At 46.7% G+C, this 17,943-nt stretch overlaps 1 protein-coding gene and 1 non-coding gene across 2 annotated transcripts in view; one reads left to right on the top strand and one right to left on the bottom strand.

Annotated features, from left to right (window-relative positions):
• Positions 1-17,943, top strand: part of LOC128409053 (zinc finger protein RFP-like) — a 203,179-nt gene that overhangs the window by 181,755 nt on the left and 3,481 nt on the right. The gene's annotated exons all lie outside the window — the stretch shown is intronic.
• On the bottom strand, positions 5,234-5,340 carry LOC128409680 (U6 spliceosomal RNA). Its single transcript, XR_008329292.1, has one exon. It is a non-coding gene; the product is annotated as a U6 spliceosomal RNA (small nuclear RNA).

Raw genomic sequence — 17,943 nt, 5'->3', positions numbered from 1 at the left:
ATGGCAATGCCTATCAACTGGGGGGGCAGCCCCCTCAAATATTTTATTGTGGTGTGTGTGAAAGAACCTCAGCCCCTAGGCTTGTGGATGAGCGATGGCCGCAAAGGGATCTTGTGGCAACCAGAACATGGAGGCATTAATAGTTCCTACAATATAACATCTCTGGTCAGAAAGCCACACTAGTTCTATTTACAATTTTATTGATTGGCATGAATAAAAGCTTTTAGGGTGGATCCGTACTATACAATTAAAGCATATTCAATGCACATGTTCCCCCCCCAAAAAAGAATGCTGGGAACTGTAGTTTGTTGAGGATCCCACAAATTGCACCCCTTTCCAGGGGAAAACTATAGTTCCCAGGATTCTTGGTGGGGCCACAGAGACTCTCAAGCTGGACCTAAGAAAGTTCCAGTTAAAAAGAGGTCAGGAAGGGGTCCCAGGCCTCTCCAAAGAATGCTGCCTTCTGCCTAGGTTGGCCGGGGCTCCTTTTGCAGGAAAGGCAGGGTATAAACCAAATCCTGAACAAGCATCCCTTCCCTACTTCTTTCCCTTCCTTCTCCCACCTGTTCACATCGTTTTGCTATGTCAGCCTTACCTGTGGTGAATGTGTTGCCCATCCCAAGTGATGGAGACCAGGTAGTCCCCGGGCACAGCAGGGCAGTACTCAAAGCCATAGATCCCATCTCCCAAGGCCACCTGCTTGAGGGGCACTTCCAGTCCTTCTGTGGGGAAAGATGGTGGTGCTCGAGGCACACAGAGGAAGCATCAATGCAATCGTAGTAGTAATAATAACCAATTACAGTTGTACCTCAGAGGTCAAACGCCTTGCGACTCGAACGTTTTGGCTCCTGAACGCCGCAAACCCGGAAGTGAGTGTTCTGGTTTGTGAATGTTCTTTGGAACCCAAACATCCGACACAGCTTCCGATTGGCTGCCTGCAGCCAATCAGAAGCCGTGCCTTGGTTTCCGAACATTTTGGAAGTCGAACAGACTTCCGGAACGGATTCCATTCGACTTCCGAGGTATGACTGTACTTGATTTATAAAATTCATAGATAGGCAACTCCCCACTTATGCAGAGGCCTACATTCTGGGGGCCCGGGTGCTAAACAAAATCACATAAAGTGGGGAGCACTCTCTAAACACCCTTTAAATGCCCTCTCTGCACTGTGCTCTCCCATCCAGAACAAACATACTGTATCCAAAAATATCCACAACTAGAATTGAAGCTCTGGGGCTAGCAGGAGGCTAGAGGCTGCGCAGGAAATTGGCTGCTGCTGCTGTTTTATAGGAAAACCCCAAAGTTGCTGAGCTTTTTTTTCAAAGCGGTGCATTTTGGAAATTCCCCCTGGACATCATTCTGCCTTGGGTTAAACCACAGAGCCTAGGACTTGCCAATCAGAAGGTCAGCGGTTTGAATCCTCATGACGGGGTGAGCTCCCGTTGCTCGGTCCCTGCTCCTGCAAACCTAGCATTTCGAAAGAATGTCAAAGTGCAAGTAGATAAAAAGGTACTGCTCCGGCGGGAAGGTAAACGGCGTTTCCGTGCGCTGCTCTGGTTCGCCAGAAGCGGCTTAGTCATGCTGGCCACATGACCCGGAAGCTGTACACCGGCTCCCTTGGCCAATAAAGTGAGATGAGCACCGCAACCCCAGAGTCAGTCACAACTGCACCTAATGGTCAGGGGTCCCTTTACCTTTTTAATGTATGGCAGCTCTATGCTACTGCCAAGGAGATTCAGCCACCCACTCAGCCATAAAGCTCACTGAATGAATTTGAATCGCCATTGGAGACAACTTCCCTGCCCCCAATTTATCAAAATAACTGCAGCTTTCTCAGAAATCTGGACACAAACCTAGCTTGGTGCTGCCAAAAGAACAACACCGTAAGAAATCCGGTCCCACCTCTGAACGTGCAAAGCACTAGCTCCAGGAGTGCCTCTGAACCTATGCAGAGTGCAATCAGGCACTGACCCCACCCACACACAAGAATTGGACAGCAGTGCTTCCAGATCAAAGGGTTGGGACTTGTGGGTAAAGGCACACATCGCACCAAGCCCAAATTTAAAGTTAATCATGGTGTAGGGAGGAGAGAGAAGGACTTACCTGGCCCTTTCACGGTCACTTTGAGCTTCTCGTGATTTATCCTGTTTCTTGTGTAGACCTTGAAATCTACTGCCTCCTTCACCAGGACACCTTCGGGTTGCAGACCTCGACCCACAGCCCAGCAAACATTGGGCATAAGTGCAGGAGCTAGAGAGAGGTGAGCGGAACGTTAACTCCACATCCCTCCTAGAACCCCGAAGAGATCTTGTAGGATTTGAGGGTTTTTGTTTGCAATCAAGTGGCACATATATTTTATGCACTGCAATATTTATTAACAGGCTCCTGTAAAAGTCAAATCACTTGAGATTTCTAGCTTTAACGATCTTAGTTGTTTTATCCGAAATCATAGGAGCAGGCTCCCAAGGTTATAGGAACTCAGGAAGCTGCCTTAAACTGAGTGACCATTAGGTCCATACTTCATGCAAAGGGACGCGGGTGGCGCTGTGGTCTAAACCACAGAGCCTCTTGGGCTTGCCGATCAGAAAGTCAGTGGTTCAAATCCCCGCGATGGGGTGAGCTCCCGTTGTTCGGTCCCTGCTCCTGCCAACAAAGCAGTTCGAAAGCACGTCAAAGTGCAAGTAGATAAATAGGTACACCTCCGGCGGGAAGGTAAACGGCGTTTCCGTGCTCTGCTCTAGTTCGCCAGAAGCAGCTTAGTCATGCTGGCCACATAACCTGGAAGCTGAACTCCCTTGGTCAGTAAAGCGAGATGAGCGCCGCAACCCCAGAGTCAGCCACGACTGGACCTAATGGTCAGGGGTCCCTTTACCTTCACCCAGGCATTTATAAAATCTGTATGTTTTAAATTACACTTGAAAAAAAATACAGTGGTACCTCGGGTTAAGTACTTAATTCATTCTGGAGGTCCGTTCTTAACCTGAAACTGTTCTTAACCTGAAGTGCCACTTTAGCTAATGGGGCCTCCCACTGCCGCTGTACCGCTGGAGCACGATTTCTGTGCTCATCCTGAAGCGAAGTTCTTAACCTGAGGTACTATTTCTGGGTTAGCGGAGTCTGTAACCTGAAGCGTATGTAACCTGAGGTACCACTGTGGTGATAATTTTATTGCGTTTTTCTTTTTCGTAAATTGCTTTGAGGTTTCCCACCCCTGCAATCAAGCAGTATATAAATTATATAATATAAATAAATAAGCTCAGTATTGTCTGCACTGACTGGCAGCAGCTTTCCAGGCTTTCAGGCAGGAGTCTCTCCCGGCTCCATCTTCCCCTTTCCCTGCTCCGTATCAGGGATACGCTGGAAGTGGTTTTCCTGCAGTGGGCTAAATTTTCTTTGAGGTTGTTGTTGTTGTTTTTTAAATTATGTTTCCATAGAAAATTTGCAATGTTAGGCTGTTGTAGTGAAAGCAACAAAGAGTCTTGTGGCCCCTTGCGGTTTTCAACAACACTTAGCCCAATTGCCATTTGAATCTTAAGGTAAAGGTAAAGGGATCCCTGGCCATTAGGTCCAGTCATGACCGACTCTAGGGTTGCGGCGCTCATCTCGCTTTATTGGCCGAGGGAGCTGGCGTACAGCTTCCGGGTCATGTGGCCAGCATGACTAAGCCGCTTCTGACGAACCAGAGCAGCGCACGGAAACGCCGTTTACCTTCCAGCCGGAGTGGTACCTATTTATCTACTTGCACTTTGACGTGCTTTTGAACTGCTAGGTTGGCAGAAGCAGGGACCGAGCAACGGGAGCTCACCCCGTCGTGGGGATTCAAGCCGCCAACCTTCTGATCGGCAAGTCCTAGGCTCTGTGGTTTAACCCACAGCGCCACCCACGTCCCGTTTGAATCTTACATGAGCACAATTAACGTATTGCTCCAATAGAGCTTTGATAAAGCTATCTGATTATTGCAACCTAATGGTTGCCCCCAATAACGTTTTTGGACCTCCTTCAGTTCCTTGTAAGATAGTTACCTTGGTACAGTTCATGTGTCAGCTTCTCTGTGGAAGAAAGCGTAACAGATTTAAAGTCAGAGCATGCATTTTGCAGATATGTCATTACATTAAACAAAACAAAACAAAAACCCTACTCTTATATTTAAATATTGATTAAGCTAAGCATTTTAATTAAGCCTGCAGCCGACAAATAGTCTCCCTGGACTGTGCTGTCTTTATGATATACGGTTTATTTACACAAATATACAACCTGAGGCTATGATGGATGGGTTTACAGCATTAACACTTCAAGAGGGCCTTGATTCCCCCAGAACCACAGCCTTGGATTCAAAGAGAAATCAGGCATAGCTCAGTCTCCCAGCTGCCCAGCCTGCAAGCTCACCCATCGCTCAGCTCTGGCCTTTGTCTTTATAACTGCCAGCAAGTTGAGGGATGGGGGCCAACCCATTTATTATCTGGCACAGAGCCACTTCCTTTGTTACCTTAATGGCCCATACTCAGAAGGCCACTGCGTCACCAGGAAGCTAGCCTGGTTATTCCAAGAATTGAATCCATGATTGATTCAGGAATTAGAAGGGAGCTCAGTCATAAAGCCTACCCTCCCCCCAAAAAAACTCCTCACACCATGCTGCATCTTCTGATTAGAATGCCAAAATCTTCCCGAATGTTCCTCTTGTCCCAGTCAATTGCTGTTTAGGGAAGTTTTTACCGTTTGAAGTTTTCTTCTGTTTTTAATGTTCTGCTGAAAGCCGCCCAGAGTGGCCGGGGAAACCCAGCCAGATGGGCAGGGTAGAAATAATAAATTATTATTATTAAAATTATTATTTAGAAGCAGCTCATACCCATAGCAAGAGGGGCAATACTTGTGAATAAGTCCCAGGCTGGGACATTTATTTAGAAAGAGAGACAGCTCAGTCGGTAGAGCGTGAGACTCTCAATTTCAGGGTTGTGGGTTCTGGAACACCTTGCGACTTGAACATTTCGGCTCCCAAACGCCGCAAACCCGGAAGTGAGTGTTCCAGTTTGTGAACATTCTTTGGAGCCTGGACGTCCGGCATGGCTTCCGATTGGCTGCAGGAGCTCCCTGCAGCCAATCACAAGCTACGCCTTGGTTTCCAAACGTTTTGGAAGTCGAACGGACTCCTGGAACGGATTGCGTTTGACAACCAAGATACGACTGTGCATCGAAAGCAAAAGTTCCCTCTTTCTAGGAAGTGGAAAGGGTGAGGGAAATGTGGGGACGCTTCACGAATTTGCCTGTTGTCCTTGTGCAGGGGCCATGCGGATCTTCTCTGCATCGTTCCAATTTTGGCACATGCGCTGCCAACATGAACACGGAGTGAGGGAAATGTGACAGGAAAAGCAAGCACTACAGACATCTTCAGGACATAGCTGTCAACTTTCAGATTTGAAAATAAGGGATCAGCAGCCTCGAATATTATAATAATAATAATAATAATAATAATAATAATAATAATAATAATAATAATTTGTTATTTGTACCCCGCCCAGAGTGGCTGGGTTTCCCCAGCCACTCTGGGCAGCTTCCAACAAAACACTAAAATACAATAACCTATTAAACATTAAAAGCTTCCCTGAACAGGGCTGCCTTTAGATGTCTTCTGAATGTCAGGTAGTTGTTTATCTCTTTGACATCTGATGGGAGGGCGTTCCACAGGGCGGGCAAAAACAAGGGATCAGCAGCCTCACCTGTCCCGGGGACAGTCTAACAATCCGGGACAGCAGCAGGAAGCAGCGGGAAATGGCGCTGAAATAAGGGAATTTCCCGCAAAAAAAGGGAAGGTTGACAGCTATGCTTCAGGATCATTCCAGGAAAAGTCAGCTCCTCTTTAAGAAACCTCTGACTTTCACATCAACCGAACCTTCCTAGAAACGGCATCCTTTCCCCTTCCCCAGAATGACCCCCCAGTACCTTCAAATTCGTTCATGGATTCTTTCAGCATGGAACCTCTCTCACAGAAAATCCTGAGCTTCTTCTCCAAGTCTGGAGAAACTCCCAGGTGCTGCTGCCCCATTTGCCTGTTCTCACATCTGGAAGGAAGATGGCTTAGCATAAGCAAGGTTAATGGAGACCTGCCCTTTCGAAAACGTGTAGCCTCAGATCACAGAATCAGGAGCTGTATTTAAAGGTCATGTAGTTCAGCTCTTTGGCCACCTCATGAGAAGAGAAGATTCCCTGGGAAAGACCCTGATGCCGGGAAAGATGGAGGGCACAAGGAGAAGGGGACGACAGAGGACGAGATGGTTGGACAGTGTTCTCAAAGCTACCAGCATGAGTTTGACCAAACTGCGGGAGGCAGTGGAAGACAGGAGGGCCTGGCGTGCTCTGGTCCATGGGGTGACGAAGAGTCAGACACGACTAAACGACTAAACAACAACAACAACAACAAGTTCAGCTCCTTGCTCATTTTGGAAACCCAGAAGCAGAGCGTACTCAACAGACGGCTGCCCAGCCTTTATCTGAATTCCTCCGAAGACGGAGAGCCCACCACGACGCCCAGTTTATTAGTTCCATTGTGGAAGGAGAATTACCTAGGTTTCTCCTGATAAGTCAGCCTTCCTGTATCTGAAGCCCATTACATATGACCTCATGGCCATCCAGGCCTATGATGTGGAGCTATCTTCCAGGAGGGGCTGTGTGATGATAGCATTACATTTCTATGTATATAGGATTAAGCAACAATAACAGTATAATAGGCATTGTGCCGCAGGAAAGAAGGGGAAACAGAAAGGGGAGCGACAAAAAAAAAGTTGCATACCTGCTCAGCTTATTTTTTAAGTCCTGAAAAAGAGGATGAGAGAAATGGGTCTCAGTTGCACTGGCAGAACACAAACAAGGCATCTCGTTCTATTGAAGATTCCTTTGCAAGTTGGAAAACCAAGACTGCATCCACATAATATACATTCTGTCAGTTTGCACTTCTTAGTGCAGAAAGTATTGATCTGATGTGTGGAGATCTTTCCTATTCTGATTAATACAAGGGGATTCTAGAAGCTACTAGAACATGGGTAGGCAAACTAAGGCCCGGGGGCCGGATCCGGCCCAATCACCTTCTAAATCCTGCCTGCAGATGGTCCGGGAATCAGCATGTTTTTACATGAGTAGAATGTGTGCTTTTATTTAAAATGCATCTCTGGGTTATTTATGGGGCACAGGAATTCGTTCATTCTCCCCCCCCAAAAAAATCTAGTCCGGCCCCCCACAAGGTCTGAGGGACAGTGGACCGGCCCCCTGCTGAAAAAGGTTGCTGACCCCTTTACTAGAAGCTCCTCTGTGTGAGAGAAGCAGGTGATTGTTTGGGAATCTTAAGGGAAAGATTAAGGTTTCCCTTAAGGGAAGCTGGCTTGAACTAGTTCTCTTATCTCTCCCAGTTAAGGTCATGCTGACTGTAAATATAGGGCCAGAAGGAGCCTGGGTTTTACTTTCTCTTTCTATCTCTCTTCCTTCTAGTGTGGTGTTCTGTACATAGTAGGCTTAGTGTTAAGTTTTAGTCATGTTATAAGTTATAAGTGCAGCAACTGGAATTTTTAATGGACTGTGCCAATCCTGAATGTATTTGGATTTGTGATCATTATGCTCATTTGCCTTCAAGCATAAGTAGAGCTCTGCTGGATGAAATATTGCCTCTGGTCTATTTTTGGAAACGCTGCTACTACATGTATAAGGTTTTCCTCCACACGTATGACACATTCAATGGAGGGGCCCTCAAGGGCCCCCAAAATATGCTTTGAGTGAGAAACCTTTAAAAAGCCCCAGCTGAATGAGATACTGCAGTTCTGTTAAAAACCCTTGGTTCATAATAGTTTCCTTTTGTTCATAAAAGACAAACTTGCTGCTTGGCTGCTGGAGACTAGATAAGAATTGTATTGGGGAGTGAACTTTGAAGTAGTAAAATTGTGGGAGTCTGGCTATGGCAGCTTACTAAGGGCAACTCCCCTCATGTAGGCTTGTTATCTAGCTGAACAGAAATCTCAGAATACAGTTCTCCTTTCTTTAATATGTAGGGTTGTATCTATGTAGGCTTCAAAACTTTAGGAGCCTGGAAGGGCTGGACACATGTCAAGTTGCTGGCTGGACACCCAGAAAGTTGTATCTAAAGAGTGTTCTGCCAGCTATGGCATATGTCTGCAGCATTTTGATTAGTTTTTATATAAATTATTTTATCTGTAAACTCTATAAAAGGTCTTTGGGGGGAAACTCACACACACACCGTTCAGCCTTTGTGGAAGTGAATTTTGGACTCTTTCTTCAACCTGACTCACGAATAGTTAAAGGTACTTAGTGAGACAGTGGATTTGCCCTGCAACAAATGCACACAGAGAGATCCTATTCTCTCCCCTCGTCTATAGTCCATACACAACTTAGACCTGCTGCATATTCTATGCCTTTGAAAAGCACTTTTTCACAAGTCAGTTTCATTCTCAAAATAAAAGCTTAAATAAAAGATTGATTCTGTATTACCTCTCCCCCACCCCCGCCGCCCAATGTGTTCATCTGAAAAAGGATGGAGGCAGCCCCAGCAATGGGGACTGGGACCTGCCTAAATAATAATAATAATAATAATAATAATAATAATAATAATAATAATAATAATAATAATAATTATACCCCACTCAGTGACACTGTGGGACAGGGGTGGCGCTGTGGGTTAAACCACAGAGCCTAGGACTTGCCGATCAGAAGGTTGGCGGTTCGAATCCCCACTACGGGGTGAACTCCTGTTGCTCGGTCCCTGCTCCTGCCAACCTAGCAGTTTGAAAGCACCTCAAAGTGCAAGTAGATAAATAGGTACCGCTCCGGCCGGAAGGTAAACGGCGTTTCCGTGCGCTGCTCTGGTTCGCCAGAAGCGGCTTAGTCATGCTAGCCACATGACCTGGAAACTGTACGCCGGCTCCCTCGGCCAATAAAGCGAGATGAGGGCCACGACTGGACCTAATGGCCAGGGGTCCCTTTACCTTTACCTTACCAGTGACACTGTATACCAAGATTTCAACCCCCAATTCCTTCTTCGTTCACCTGGGATATGGGGCAGGGAGGAAAAGTCAGGAGAAATCTAACCAAGAAGAGCATCTTCAAATGTGTATCAAGTAACCACACCCACTTTGGGGGATGGAAGGTTCTAGAAACAACCTGGACTGAAACCAGCATGTTGAGGATGAGCATGCATGGTTCCACGCTGAGAAAAAGCTACTCCTTTGTGCAACAAATGGATAATAAGTTTGTACACAGCCCAAGTGTCCTCCCCGGGGACCGTGACTTCTTCAAGTCCTGAGATCAGGGATCTGCCTTTGTGTTTCACTGTCTCACCTGCAGGAACTCAATAGCGGGCAGTTGGCACTTCTCCTCCATGTCTGTGATGAGGCTACTGAGAAAGGCGATATCCTGTGAGAGCGTGGCGATGTTGTGTTCCTGCTTCTTCTTCATCTCTTTCTCCAGATCCGCCAGGTCGGCCAGCCAAAAGCGCTGCAGCTCCTCCAGGAAGTTGTGCATCCGCTCAAAAGCATCTGTGATCTTGTGCTTCTGCTCCTCTAACTCTGTCTGAAGGGGGAACAGAAGGTGGAATTCACTGCGGCGCTAAGGGAAGTCAGTTAGCGGCGTACCAGTTGTGCCAGCAGAATGACTTGCACCAGCAGAATGTCCTCTTAGAGCATAGCTGTCAACTTACAGATTTGAAAATAAGGGACCAGCAGCCTCGAAAATAAGGGATCAGCAGCCAAAATAAGGGATTTTCTGGGCACAGGTATGTTCAACTTCTGAGCCCCTCCGAGCCAAAGGCAGAAAGCCCAGCCAGCAGCCAAACGAAGCCTCAAGCAGTGTTTCCCACAGTGCAGCAACCCGGCAAAGGGGATGCAGCAAGGAAAACCACTGTCACCTCTCCGCTGGGAAGCGCTGAGCAAAGGCGAGTCCCCAGGCAATGCAGCCGATTTGATCGGCACAAGGCATGCAAGCTCCACCCCCCAGTCGTTCTTAGACTCCTTATTGGGTGAGCAACGCAGCCAAGCAACACAGCTGGAGCCTCCCTCCTCCCTGGCCGGGAAATTTAAGGGACATCATCAATAAGGGACAGCAGCAGGACACGGCGCTGGGATATGGGAGTTTCCCGCCGAATAAGGGACGGTTGACAGCTATGTCTTAGAGGAAGGTTGCAGGGTCCGTGTGGTTGCACAACCGTGAGCTTTCCCTAGTGCAACGGTTGTGTTGGTTTTGGTGCTGTGTTGGAAGAATTTGGAAGAAAGATGGAAATCACAAAAACAGTGGTTTGCCAGATCATTGGTTTCAAATAATTATTGTATATTCAATTGTCATTGGCACAGAAATGAGTTGGGAACGGCTGGTCTGACCAATCTCCAAGAAGTCTAAAGCATTAGTGAGAGCCTGATGACTTGCAGCTCAGGATCGAGGAGACCCAGGTTAAAATCCTTATTCAGTCATAGACCTCAGTGGGCGCCATTGTGACAATCTCCATCTTTTAGCCTGACCTACCTTAGAGCCCTAAACAGCCTCGGCCCTGTACACCTGAAGGAGTGTCTCCAGCCCCATCGTTCAGCCTGGACACTGAGGCCCAGCTCTGAGGGCCTTCTGGTGGTTCCCTCACTGTGAGAAGTGAGGTTACAGGGAAGCAGGCAGAGGGCCTTCTCGGTAGTGGCGCCCGCCCTCTGGAATGCCCTCCCAGCAGATATCAAGGAGATAAACAACTGTCTCATTTTCAGAAGACATCCGAAGGCAGCCCTGTTTAGGGACGTTTTTAATGTCTGATGTTTTATCATGTTTTTAATATTCTGTTGGGAGCCGCCCAGAGTGACTGGGGAAACCCAGCCAGATGGGCAGGATATAAATAATAAGTTGTTCTTGTTTGTTGTTGTTGCTAAGGGTTGTTGTGAGAATAACATTGGGTGTAGAGAACCATGTACACTGCCTTGTGCTCATGGAAGGACAAACAGGTTAGAAATTAAATAAGTAAATAAATAAAAAATATATTTCTGCTACTCATGCACTTTTCTTCACTGACGGAAGGCAGGCGGTCCAGTCCTCTCTTCTTCTCAGTGCATGGATCACAACAACGAACACTTACCAGACCTTCCTGAGTCCATTGCTCCTCAAACAACTGCTGAGCCACAAACATTTTTCTCCTTTTTTCCAGAAGCGGCAGCAGCTCTTCCTTGACAGCTTTCTAGAGATATAGAGAAAGATTTTGGCTTGGTAAACACCAGCCAATCTGACAATCTGCCAGGAAGCCACTCTGCCTTGGTTATCAGAAGGACGAAGGTCTGCTTCTACCCTTGACTCTGCTGTGTCTTGACCTTCCCACCCCATCCCAAATTTCTCTCTTGCTTACTCCAACTGGTGATGTTTGGGAGCATATAACAAGTTGGGTGCTTGGGGGTTGTATTCAACTAAGCTCTACTGAAAGCAGATCCACTGAAATGAATGAACCTAAGTCAGTTATGTCTGTTAACTTCAGTATCATTTCCCCATGGAAATTAAGGAGTGGCCGTATTAGGAGGAAAGGATCCCATTGCCCAAGATCCAGGTGTTTTCCCTACCTTGCATTCCTGGGCAGCATCTTCCAGGAGAACCACCTCATGGGATGTGTGCTCTGGAGATCTCTCGCAGCCAACACACAACGATTCTCCATCCTTTATGCAAAACAGGTTGAGTTCCTTCTTATGTTTCAAACACAGGTTTCCCTTTGTTGGCTTCAACTTGATCTTTTCTATTAAGTTCTTCAGCAGCCAGTTTGGCCGCAGATTCTCTTCCCGGATCTGGGCTTTACAGAGGGGACACTCCAAAGACATGTTCATTTGCTTCCACTTTCTGCAGTGCTCCGTGATGCAGCCCCGGCAAAAGATGTGGCTGCAGTCCACCGACACAGGGTCTTCCAGGTCCTCCCTGCAAATGGCGCACATGACTTCCTTCTCCACACCGGTGGACGGTGGACCCAAGGCCATGATGGCACATGGAACCGCCATGGTTTCCTTCTCAGAAAATGCAGGTCGGGTGAGCTGCAGGCCATCAACATGGGAAACGGGTTAGAGAAGGAAAGCAGGGCTGCTGAATAATAATTATTTCACAACTGAACGGCTGAGGCTGAAATCCCGTGTGCAGCTTCCACTAAGCAGAGTGCATGGAATTATTCTGTGGTTTTCACAATGATGCCAAGTTGTTGCACAGTTTAATGGTAACTAAATTATAGACAAGGGACGTGGGTGGTGCTGTGGGTTAAACCACAGAGCCTAGGACTTGCCGATCAGAAGGTCAGCGGTTCGAATCCCCGTGACGGGGTGAGCTCCGGTTGCTCAGTCCCTGCTCCTGCCAACCTAGCAGTTCAAAAGCACGTCAAAGTGCAAGTAGATAAATAGGTACCGCTCCGGCGGGAAGGTAAACGGCGTTTCCGTGTGCTGCTCTGGTTCGCCAGAAGCGGCTTAGTCATGCTGGCCACATGACCCGGAAGCTGTACGCCGGCTCCCTTGGCCAGTAAAGCGAGATGAGCGCCGCAACCCCAGAGTCGGTCATGACTGGACCTAATGGTCAGGGGTCCCTTTACTAAGTTATGAACAACACAATTTATGTTGTCCAAGCAGAGTTGAACAGCGCGCTCCCTGCCACTGTTGCTGAAGAAGCGAGGTGAAGTGGCTGTGGCAGCTTCTGGCTTCTCACCCAAGAGCTCGCCGGAAGTAGCAGCCACACAACCCCAGTAAGGGAGGTTTCAGTGGGGACGACAAGAGGGGGCCCAGGGCGCACGCAGAAGGCTGCACCTTCCTGTTTTGCATCAGGCAGTGAAACAGGACAGGCCACCCCTGAACTGTAACAGCCTCTCCACTCCAAAAAATGTGATAGCCAGGAGTGTTATCTGTGTGGAAATGAATTTTTCAATGGCAATTTTTTGTTGCGGCACCTTAAAAGCTAACTGAGTGTTAGCTTTCCCAGCTGTTATTATTATCATTTATTAAACTTGTGAGGTTCTTTTTAAACAAAAGTTACCCCAAGTAACAGTAAATAAATAATGTGCATGTTAAAACCAGCATAAAGCAAAACAGAAAAAACGGCTAATACTTAAAAGGCAGGACTAAAACGTCCACTCATTGAAGGAGGCCAAAGATCATTAAAAAGCCAAAGACCTGGAAGAAATGTTTTTTGCCTGGTGCCTAACGATACGGAGTGATGTGAAAGGAGTCTCTCTGAGGAGAGTATTCCACAAGCAGGGGGCCACCACTGAAAAAGTCCATTCTCGTGTTGTGAGCTTCCAGACAGCCCATGCAGGAGGCACACAGAGAAGGGCCTCAGATGACAACTGTAGGGTCTGGGTTGGTTCATATTATTATTATTTAATTTTTATTATTTAATTTCTATACCGCTTTATATTTCTAAGAAAAATCTCAAAGTGGTTTACAGCATATTAAATGTGTAAAACAATATAAAGAAAGTCAAATATAGAGTATACAGTCAAAGCAACATAACAGAAAACTAAAATGTTACCTTAAAGATTTCAAAATAAAACATTACAAAGGAGGTCAACTACAGAATACATATTTAGGATAGTAGGGCTGGTGACTGTGGGCCGTACTCCCTAGGCCAGGTGGAAAGGGCCTTGCAGGGAGCGGCCATCACACTCACGGCTGGGCGATGTTCCTGCGGCCTCATGAGAAGCCTCTTCAGTATGTGGAGAGGCGATCCTTGAGGTAATTTAGGGCTGCCATATGTCCGGACACATATGGGAATCAGGCTGCAAAAATGGCGTCTGGGAGGATTTTTGCCAAACCAGCAAAATGCTTTTTAAAAATGCTTTCACATTTGGGGGAAGATGTTTCCCAAAAAACATATTGGACCAAAAACAAAACAACCCTCAACAATTTTGTCCAGATTTTCACTTTTGGGAATATGGCAACCCTAGGTAATTAGCAAGGGATGCGGTTGGCACTGTGGTCTAAACCACTGAGCCTAGGGCTTGAAGGTTGGCAATTCGAATCCCTGTGAAGGGGTGAGCTCCCGTTGCTCAGTCCCTGCTCCTGCCAACCTAGCAGTTCGAAAGGACGTCAAAGTGCAAGTAGATAAATAGGTACCGCTCCGGTGGGAAGGTAAACAGCATTTCCGTGCGCTGCTCTGGTTCGCCAGAAGTGGCTTAGTCATGCTGGCCACATGACCTGGAAAAACTGTCGGTGGACAGATGTTGGCTCCCTCGGCCAGTAAAGCGAGATGAGCGCTGCAACCCCAGAGTCGTTCACGACTGGACTTAAGTGTCAGGGGTCCTTTACCTTTTTATGTAATTAGCAACCCAAATCAGATCTCCTTTACTTCATCCACCCCAAATTAGTTTCTCAGTGGATCCTGTTCCAAATCAATTTAATTCTCTTTCAGTTCTTTCTAGATAATTTATTCATCCAAATCAATATCACACCTTAATTAAACTTTATATCTGTTCCCAGAACTAATTTAGTACTTAACCCAAGATGATGTAGGAAGTTGGTCAGGGCAGCTTGGCCTGATTTTTTGGTGTTGGGTTGGAGCCATAGGGTGGAGCAGTCTGGGTATGTCAGGGGTCAGCAAACTTTTTCTGCAGGGGGCCGGACCATTGTCCCCTCAGACCTTGTGGGGGGCTGGACTAGATTTTGGAAAAAAAATATGAACGAATTCCTATGCCCCACAAATAACCCAGAGATGCATTTTAAATAAAAGCACACATTCTACTCATGTAAAAACACGCTGATACCCGGACCGTCTGCGGGCCGGATTTAGAAGGCGATTGGGCTGGATCCAGCCCCCGGGCCTTAGTTTGCCTACCCATGGTGTATGTGCTAGAAGAAATTCACACTAAAATGCTGGTGAATTTTCATGTGGAGTTGTGTTGTTGTTTTTTATTGCAAACTGATGTGGAAGAACTAAATTGAAGTATGGAACAATAAGAAACAGAGTGAGACTGAAACGGACGTATTTGCATCTCCAGTCCTTAGCACTCTGCAACTGTCCATTTTCCATTTTTAAGTTCTCTGGGGAATCAGATCTGGTATTCTATGCACACTGTGTAGCATTTTTAATGCATGTTCTGCTATGTTCCGTGCATAAAATGGTCATAAATCTCCTCCCCTTTCCCTCAACTCCTCACGATTTCTTAATCATTTCTAGGAAATGTTCAGTTCCTTTCACATACGGTGAACAAGCTGTTCTGCATTGTGGCTTACCATCTGGCTTTAAGTCTGTGCAAATTTTTGTTTGCTTGCAAAAAACAGGGGGGGTGACGTGATCATGAGGCGTCAATCAGGAATAAATCACCCACTGTTTGGGTAGGTTACTCTGGAGTAGGGGCGTTTAGGGTCTCAAACCCATTTTAGGCTATTACTGTAAGTGCCTGTCCACCCCACTGTTTTTTACTCCAGAAACTGGAGTAATTATTTAGATTAGCAGCGGGGGTGGGGGTGGGGTGGGAATAGAAATTAGATAATCAGCATCGAAAGAGGAAGTAATCAGAAGAAAACCCTTCCCTCGACATTTTGAAGCAACTGTTCCAGTCATTGTCCTTTCTCCTCTCAGCATGTTTCAATAGATAAACAAAAGGTTAGTTCTGCAAGTCTACTATTCCACTATACAGTGGTACCTCGGGTTACATACGCTTCAGGTTACATACGCTTCAGGTTACAGACTCCGCTAACCCAGAAATAGTACCTCAGGTTAAGAACTTTACCTCAGGATGAGAACAGAAATTGCGAGGTGGCAGTGGGAGGCCCCATTAGCTGCAGTGGTGCTTCAGGTTAAGAACAGTTTCAGGTTAAGAACGGACCTCCAGAACGAATTAAGTACCGTATTTTTCACTCTATAAGACACACCAGACCACAAGACGCACCTAATTTTTGGAGGAGGAAAACAAGGAAAAAAAAATATTCTGAATCTCAGAAGCCAGAACAGCAAGAGGGATCGCTGCGCAGTGAAAGCCGCAATCCCTCTTGCTGTTCTGGCTTCTGGGATAGCTGCGCAGCCTGCATTCGCTCCATAAGACGCACACACATTTCCCCTTACTTTTTAGGAGGGAAAAAGTGAGTCTTATATAGCAAAAAATACGGTACTTAGCCAGAGGTACCACTGTAGTGCAATGGGGGGGGAGTGAAGAATCTGCATCAGTGAAAGGTGACCGGCTTCCAGTCATTTAGATGCATATCATCAACATCATCATCATAATTTAATAACATTTATACCCCTCTTGATTGTAAAAATAAATAAATTACAAAATGCAAAACAGGTAAACATTGGCATAGCATTTTCCCGCAGAAGTGGGGGATTCCCCTCATTTTCACTGACCTTCTTCCTGCTCAGACATTTCCCAGACAAAAAAACACAAAGTGTTGGTGTCACTCACTGCACCCCTGCTAATCTAAATAATTACCCCAGTTTCCGGAGTAAAAAAACTAAGCAGCCGCAGGACAAAATATTTCAGGAGGAAGAAAATTAAGGAAACCATTATCTTTAGGGGGTTGCTATTGACCTCATGGGACGCGGGTGGCGCTGTGGGTTAAACCACTGAGCCTAGGACTTGCCGATCAGAAGGTCGGCGGTTCGATTCCCCGCGACGGGGTGAGCTCCCGTTGCTCGGTCTCTGCTCCTGCCAACCTAGCAATTCGAAAGCATGTCAAAGTGCAAATAGTTAAATAGGTACCGCTCCAGCGGGAAGGTAAATGGCGTTTCCGTGTGCTGCTCTGGTTCGCCAGAAGCGGCTTAGTCATGCTGGCCACATGACCTGGAAGCTGTATGCTGGCTCCCTCGGCCTATTGTAAGTAAGATGAGCGCTGCAACCCCAGAGTTGGCCACGACAGGACCTAATTGTCAGGGGTCCCTTTACCTTTATTGACCTCATCGGAATGTGTGTGTGAAGAGCATGAAATAGGATTGCAAAAGTTTGTAGGTTTTTTTCATTTTTTTATTTTTCAAAAAACAAACTCTTCCATAGAAAATAACATCAACCATCCTGCTCTGACACTCTCCCCAGCTTGCCGCCTTTACCAGACTGCAACCTCTTCCCCCTAGGTCACCAATTCTAAAGACTCTCCTTTCAAACTCTGCTTTGTTTTCTGAACCAACTCAGAACTGCAGGAGGAGCCCCACCCAACAGCTATCTGGTCCAGAATCCCATTCTCCTTGACTTTTCTTAATGGCCCATTCCTTCCTTCTTTTCTTCCTTCCACCATGTAGTTTTTATTATTATTAACATTTTAAAGTTTTTCAGTTGCATAAAATAAAGTTGTACAAAATAAAGTGGAAAAATAATGTTGTGGGAGCTATGGCTCGTCTCCCAGGCACTTCCTGACATGGGGGAGCTGGCCTGGTTTATATTTTAATGCTTGCTAAACCTACTGTCTGGCATCCAGTTCTAACACACCACACACAGATTAAATTCTAACATTTACTGGATCCAGAAATTTAGGGTGTCTGGCACCCACAAACTCTTAACACTGCAGAGAAAATGCTAGGCTGGACTTCCAGGTTAGCGCCATCGGCTAATGGCGGATTCCCTCCGAGCTCCGGAGGGAATCGGCTCCGCAGGATCCGGGTCTTGCCGCTGCGGCGACGCGGGGACCCTTAGAAATCACAGGCGCTGAAGCCTGTGAACTTGGTGACACGGCGGGCACCATTTGCGCCCCCCGACCCTCGAAGGAGCCTTTTTAAAGGCTTCGGAACGGGGGACGGGGTGAGCGGCGCGGTGCTGAGAGTCGACTGCTTCTCCTGCGGAGTGAAGCCGCATGCCGTGGTCGGAGAGCGCTGACTTCTTCTTGTGAACAATTGGACTCTAAAAGCAACAACCCGTGAGTAATACGGAAATTGGATTTGTAAAGAAAAAAATTTTTTGAATTAGGCACGATCGGGGAAGGCGCAAACAGGAAGTCTGTCTCCCCGTCTTATAAATAATCTAAAGCAAGGACTAGCTAACTAAGG

Source organism: Podarcis raffonei, chromosome 2 (assembly GCF_027172205.1).
Source record: "Podarcis raffonei isolate rPodRaf1 chromosome 2, rPodRaf1.pri, whole genome shotgun sequence".
NCBI lineage: Eukaryota > Metazoa > Chordata > Lepidosauria > Squamata > Lacertidae > Podarcis > Podarcis raffonei.
This window is presented reverse-complemented; position numbering and strand designations above follow the sequence as displayed.